Source organism: Cryptomeria japonica, chromosome 3 (assembly GCF_030272615.1).
Source record: "Cryptomeria japonica chromosome 3, Sugi_1.0, whole genome shotgun sequence".
Taxonomy (NCBI): domain Eukaryota; kingdom Viridiplantae; phylum Streptophyta; class Pinopsida; order Cupressales; family Cupressaceae; genus Cryptomeria; species Cryptomeria japonica.
The window spans coordinates 542159341-542166811 of record NC_081407.1 but is presented as its reverse complement, the minus strand read 5'-3'; positions in this window follow the sequence as shown (position 1 = coordinate 542166811).

Sequence of the window (7471 nt, the reverse complement as noted above, 5' to 3'; positions counted from 1 at the left end):
GGGTACCTAGAGAACATCTTTCTCTAGCGTTGGAGAAAAGTAAGAAGAGGTTGCCCTGTTTTCTGTTGAGTATTACAAAGATCGATCATAGTCACAGGATGTCGAATGTTGTATGAGTATTGTTGTAAAAATAGTTGGATTAGTTCTTCAAATGTTTTTATTCCTTTGGGTAGACTCGAGAACCATTCCATTACTTGACCCGCTAAACTCCTTGGGAAGAGACGCATGAGGTACGTTTGATTGTGCATGAACTCCATACAAGAAGCACTAAATTCCCTAACATGATCTTGAGGATCTGAGGTACCATCATATTTGTCAAATTTTGGGATTTCCACTCGTGGAGGAAATGGAGGCATGTGTAGATTCTTGTCAAATGGAAAGGGACATATTGTTTCCAGAGAATATTGTTTTGGGGAGTTGTCCTTATTCTTCAGTTTTGTGACCTCCATTTGCAAGGCTAGTTATTGTTTGTGTACCATGAGTATAGGTGAGTCTTCCTTTTTAGTAACAAGTGTCTAGACATCATATCCAATAGGAAGTTTGGCACCTTGTTTTGCTAGTTCTAAGAAATAGTCTTCCTTCTCTCGGGTCATGATAGTTTTCATCATTTTTCTAAAGTCTTTGTCTTTCTGACAGTCAAGGATTTCTTTTTTTTGAGGTTCAGCGTCTTCGTCAATCTCACTTGATGATGAGGAGTCATTATGATTTTTAGGAATATTACGGTCATTTTTGTTTCCATCATTGTATTTTTTCTCATGTATGGTAGGAGATTCAGGTTCATCAAAAATTGGTCTGCCTGATGACAACGGCATGTCAGTGAGTGGATCCTTCATGTAGAACAGATTATCTTGATATTTGAAGGGTTGTTCTTTGTCTTTGGCTTCTTTCTTATGAGAATTCCTGGTTTGAATAGGAATTTTTATGGATTAATGTGACCTAAAGATGTTTGTGTTGTAGAGGTCAAGATCACTTTCAGAGCTAGTTGTTCTGTTTAGAGTATTGTTTGGGAGAAACAACTAAGATTCAGTCTGGTTTCAGGAACAATCTATCCTGTATAAGACGTTATCTAAGCTGATTCTAAGCATAGTGTAAGATTCAGTCTAGTTTCAGGAACGATCTATCCTGTAAAAGACGTTATCTAAGTGACTAAAATTTGATAGGTAGTTGATTGAACTAGCTGAAAGGTGATCGACCAAATCGTGCAATGCAAATGGTAGAGGTACACTGTCTTGATCTGTTTATGCTCAAGAAAAATGATAACTAGTATTATGTTCACTGTAAGGTGTTTTTAGGCAAGTTGGATTGTTTTGTTCTGACAAAACCAGAGACTTGTACGACAGGATTTTTTTGGACCAGACGATAATTTAGCAGCTATAAGACGACAATAGTTTTATTTTGTACTAGTTGCTGCCTTGTACCATATGATAGATGGGTACGTGCAGGATGACAAAAGACTCAGAGCAATTATGTCTCATACAACAAATGATACAGAGCTAGACGACAAATGAAAATGACTCGTACGATATAGGATCAGGCACAGGAGGATAAATCAGAAGACTTGTACAACACAGGATGTGATCTAGGATGATAAATTATCAAACTCGTACGACTGTTCACAGGACAGAGCCTAGAAATTTTGAGTTTTTTTTATTGCTGAGTATGATAACCAAGTATGACCAATTCTGAGATAGACCGATTTTGACCAGGATAGACTAGTTTCTGACATGGACAGAGTTTCGACTTAAGATGGACTAATTTCTAACACGAACAGAGTTTCAACTTAAGATGGACTAATTTCTGACACGGATAGGGTTTCGATTTAGGATGGACTAGTTTCCAACACAGATAGAGTTTCAAATCACTAAGTTGTTTCTTGTTTTCTCCAATTTTTGGTATTTCAGTTTTTGTTTCACAGATGAAAACATAGAAAATAGGTAGTATGTAATAGTGACTCCAATCACAGCATGCAAACCCTAAGGAATTTGGTGAGGAAAGAAAACCTTTGCTTGTAGACTCAGGTACACACCACATAGCTAATCAGAATACAGCCGCTGAGTCTCATGCAATGGATTCTCAACACCGTATTATCTGACTCCAAACACTAATGGGGGCACGAAATGACAAGTATCTTGGGAGAGTTACTATCTCTCTTGCACAAAGATTATCTCCCTTTCAGAGGTGAACTGGGTAGCTTCTAATTTTGAATTGGATTTAGTCAGGGATCCATTCAGCACGTCGAGGTATAAACTCAATTAAGAGGTCTCCCAGCCTTGAAAACCAAGGTTTAATATACCCGAAGGTATGGAGGAGAGCTATTCCCGAGCACTATCGTTGACTTGATTTTCATCAAATCATGTTTATTTTATAGTGGGTTGGAGTACTTGGCATCTAGCCATTCCCACTTAGGTCATTCCCCTCTCACTGGTCGTAAAGGCTATAGAGTTATTAGCTCCTCAGGAGGGCAGGCTTGCTAAAGATGTTGCAATCAATCTTAAGAAAATACTTCAAGGGTCTAGATTTCTGATTTTTCAGAAGAAGACAAGAGCATACTCTCCTACCTCTCAGATTTTTCTAAAACACAAAAGACAGATCGTGTTCATTAACCAGATAGCAAGTTAGGTGCCTAAAAATGAATTTAAAGAATACACGATGTTTAGTCGATTCTCCTCAGGCAACCTGCAAAGACAACGAATCAGTAGTCATATTGTCTTTGTGCGACAAGCATATTCTTTGACAAGCGTTCTACAAAAACTAGTTAGGCTGTGAAAAATTCTGAGATAGACAGATAAACAGTTAGGGTCAGTCGTCAGAATAATCAATCAAAAATGAGAAAATTATGAAATTTGCCTTTTTTTTTACTTGAAAATGCAGAATCGTACGACAGATTATCGACTCATACGAGACATGATGCAGTATCGTATGAAAGAAGATTGATGATGATTTCTACTCGTACGACAGAGGATTTCTGCTCGTATGACATATAATTTGTTCATACGGTAGGATATTTCAGTTCGTACGACACCTATAGTTTATCATTTTAGCCTGTGAAATTTGTAGTATGAGATGACGCAGAGACTATACGACCAAAAATCCAAAAAGTCAAAAAACCTAAAAAATAACAAAAATAAAAAATCAATAAGTAATAAACCTGTAGCTATAAGCACAACACTTCAATTAAGTCATTATATGCATGGTTAATAATCAATAATCAATAATCAATAAGTAATAAACCATAACAAAGTGACCAATTGCCTTCTAAAAGATGTGAGTATAAGATTGCTCTCAGATTTTTATAAGCAATACCAGTGGCTAGACTACACCAAGACGAAGGATTTAATCTATATGATATTAAGCTATATGGATGCAAGCAACAATGAATGGAAAATGGATGCAAACAATCTAAAAAGCACAATAATCTTCAATGACTCCAGAGCAAAATTAACATGATAATAATCTCCAAGCGTGTTCTCAAAATTCTCTGGGGTGAATTGGAATGAGAGCTAAAGACTGAATTTATAGAGAATTGCAAGAGAAAAAACTCAATTTAGGATTAATCGAAAATAATTGAGAAATCAGATTCAGTTAACCTTGAGATAGATTCCAATTATAGTTTAATTGAAATGCATTCAAATTAGAAGTTCAAGTTGCATTGGAAAATAATAATAAATTAATTCCATGCATATAGGAGAAAAATAGATAATTCCATGCATATAGGATAAAAATAGATAATTTCATGCATATATTTGATTTATTCAAGAAAAAGGTCTTTTCAATGCAACTGAACTTCTTTTTCTGAAAAGCTTTGAGTTCCAATTTTAGAGAATAATTCAATAATTTAATTTAATTGCTTTTCTGATTTCAAGTTCCAAATTTAGAAAAAGAAATAATATCTCAAGTTTGATTTCTCTCTCAATTCAATTTTTTTTTTTTTGTTTTATTTTCAATTCAACTCTTGCTTTGTAATTAATTTATCTTTTGTAATAAATTAATTCTCTTTGCATGATTAAATTGCAATTTATATTAATTAATTAAATATGCAAGGATATTTAATAAATTAAAATGGGATAATTGATCAAAATGATATTCTTGGAAATGATTCAATTAATTAAATAAATATTTAATTAGTATTGAGTAGTTGATTTGCCATGTGATATTTGATGATTAAAGAATTAATAATGTGCTCAATATTGATTTAATTGCCTTTGGTTAGGACCTTGGTGATGTTGTCGAGATTAGGGGCCCATGATTTAGATGACCAATTTTAAGGTATTACACTATCCACATTCCTAACCTTAGTAGCAGCCTCTTCAGCAGTAAGGTTCCACAATAGACTTGGTAGGGATGGGACCATCAAGGTATTTGGCTATTTCCTCCATGTTCCTGGTCGCAGAGTTGAGGATCTCTGGAATCAAAACCAGGAAGTTCTTCATGACATCCTTCCCTTCCTCCAGCTTGTTGATCTAAACTTCCAGCTTCTCCACCTTTTTGTCCATTTCCTTTTTCCATTGCTCCAGGTTGCTTTCACATTTTTGTCCCTGCTCTTCCTAATGTTTAGGCTTTTTTTCCATTTTATTAATTCTTTCATAAACCCATCTATCGAAACCCAGACGAGCATCAAACTAGTTCTTAAGATTATCCAGGATAAGCATACCAGTATTCATCTCATCACCAGCTCTATCATTTTCCATGCTCCTATCCTCCTTATCCTTGTTCAGCTCTATTTCCATTTCCTTGTCCTCTTGATTTTTCTTGTTATCCGGCAAATCCATGGGTTGGTTGTTGAGATCACCATGACTCGCACTATGGGTAGGTTCCTCCTTATTACCCTCATCATCTTCCTGATTTTCCTTCTCATTACCATAGTCCATTCTAGATGTTTCCTTGACCTAGGTTTTCTGATCGGAATCTTCCTCTTCTCCTCCTTCCTCTTCCCCCACTTCCTCATCTTCCCACCTCTCCACCCTGTCAAAATCATCAGTCTCCATATCACTACTTTATTTTTCCATATACTCAGGATCATCCTCCACATCCTTATGTTTATGGCTCAAATCCATGTCCTCCACATTTTTCTCTGCGGAGCCTTTTTTATCCTTTTTACTCTATTTCTGCACATCCTTGCTCGGCTCGGAATCCTCACTTTTCCTCTTACCTTTTCCCAGGGACACCGACAGCCTTTTGTTTTCCTGAATCACCAAAATCTTACAAATCTCATAAATGAGCAAAATAAGACCATAATGTAGCACAGGAGAAGAGGGATTCTTACTGTGCTTGTTCAACAAGCGCGACAGGGACCTGAAAAGGTAATAAGGAAGAGACAACCTTTTCTCATGCCTAAAGTGGTTCAAAAGCACAAAGTGATGGGTATGGACCCTAGTGAAGTGACCCTCCATAGTGATATACTCCATAATGGCATTAAGCACAAAACCTTAATTTTTTTTAATGTTAGACGCATCATAATACCCCCCAGACACTTTACCTAATTTAGCTCCCTACTTATCTTTACGCGTAAAGAGCTTCACAACATTATTGGAGGCTTTAAAGTCCCTAAAGAAATTGAGGCCAGTATGGGGCATACCTATGACCATAGAGATGAGGTTCACATCCAGCTTGAATTTGACACCATGGATTTTGAAAGTGCCATTTTTCCAGTTTTCATTTACTCTAGTAACCGCCAAGTTAACTCTGCTTTTGTCATAATCCACCAGTTTTTCCATGAACGACATCAAAAAACTCTTCTCCAGCTTCATCCAGACCTTGGGCATCTCTCGCAATTTTTCTACTTCAGCCAATTCAAAGCAAGCTTCCAGATGACACTCGTACACTTGAAAATAAGCACCCACAAAGCATGCAAATTTTTAAAACTTTGCACTTTTGACAAGCTATCATGTCCTTTTTAAAGTTTTGATGTTTAATCATTAATACAACCATGATTAAAATGCAATCTTTCTTTCCCCATAATTTTGTCCTTTCTAATGAGGTCTTTAATATTGAAATCAATATTAACTTCACCATTCTATATGCTTTTTTTTTGGATATAATGCCAAGGTTAGCAAGACCATCTGTGGTAGCATTCTTTTCCCTAAAGGCATGCTCAATAATAACAGATTTAAAACTAGTAATAATTTCTCAAAGATTGTCTAAGTGCAGACTTGGTGAAATTAGCTTTCCTTGCAAGAGTTATATTGTGTTATTTTTGGTCATTGGTTCAGTCGTCCTGTGGTGGCATATTTGGTACCTTGACCAAGTGATATATGATGGCTTTCGTTGTCTTAACCATGTAGTGACTTTGCCTTATGGTCAACAAAGATTCGGTATGTACTTGTTTTGACCACTTGTTTTTGGATAGTGGTGTTATAGTTGTCTGCTTTTCCATAGGGTCCTCGTGGAGTGACCATGTTTGTTTAGTGTCATTTGAGAGAGTGCCATTTGAATGGGGGTTGTGCCCAAAGGGGTTGGCAGGATGGCCCTTCGAAAGTAAGATAATAAGTGATAATCTAATTAATTGATTAGGTGGGTAGTTCTCAAACATTAATAAAGATATTGTACCTCATGCATAGGTGAGTGCTTGTACCAAGGCAAATAATGTAGTGAGAAGGCCTGGAATGGAAAACCGACCACCTTGTCTTCATGAAAGGTCGGTAGGGTCCCCGTGAGACTTAGTTGGAACCAGAGGTTTGGGAAAGGTTACTAGGATAGTGAGCCAGGACCTATGGAGGCCGACCATGGAAACCATCATAAGCTATGTGATGGCACTCTCTCTTTAGGTTCACTTGTGGTTTTTGATGTCGGTTCACTTGTGTATTTGTGATGTTGAGTCACCTGGATTATTGTGGAGTCATTTTTTGATGTCATGGAATCGTTTTGTTTTGTCGACCATGTCATGCTTTTGCTTTCTTGAGGGTCCTCAGCTATCTCGTAGCACGGTGGGGTGATTCTATTTTGGGAATTACATGGTCGGGTGGTAGTGCCACTTCCCATCGGATGTACTTGTTCGTACCTTCATGCAAGGATTGGCTTCGCAGGTGTTTCTGTGGATCATGGCTCATGCTCTATTCTCATGTTGGAGATTATTGTTATTTGGAGACCTATGTGGTCATTGTATCAAGATCTTTTGTAACCTTGTAATTGGTTAAGTTGTATCTTTATATGTATATTGAGAATCCATCTATTGGAAGAGCAATGTAATCTTTGCTTCTTGTGATGTGACTTCCTTGCTTCTTTCCTTGTCTTTGATCTGAACTTTTCTCTCTTGTGCAGTGTTAGGTCATGGCTAGGAAAACCAAGGGAGGTGGCCGTGTTGGTGGCTGCACCAGAGGCAGAGGAGGAGGACAGGGTCGAGGTTATGACCTCCATAGTCCTTCCCCACCACCCACTCATGTGAGTGTGGTTTGGGATTAGTCGGTTCATCATGAGGGACCGCATTCAGGAGAGAAGGTTCTCGAAAGGGAAGAGTTTTGGCAGATGTTTCAGG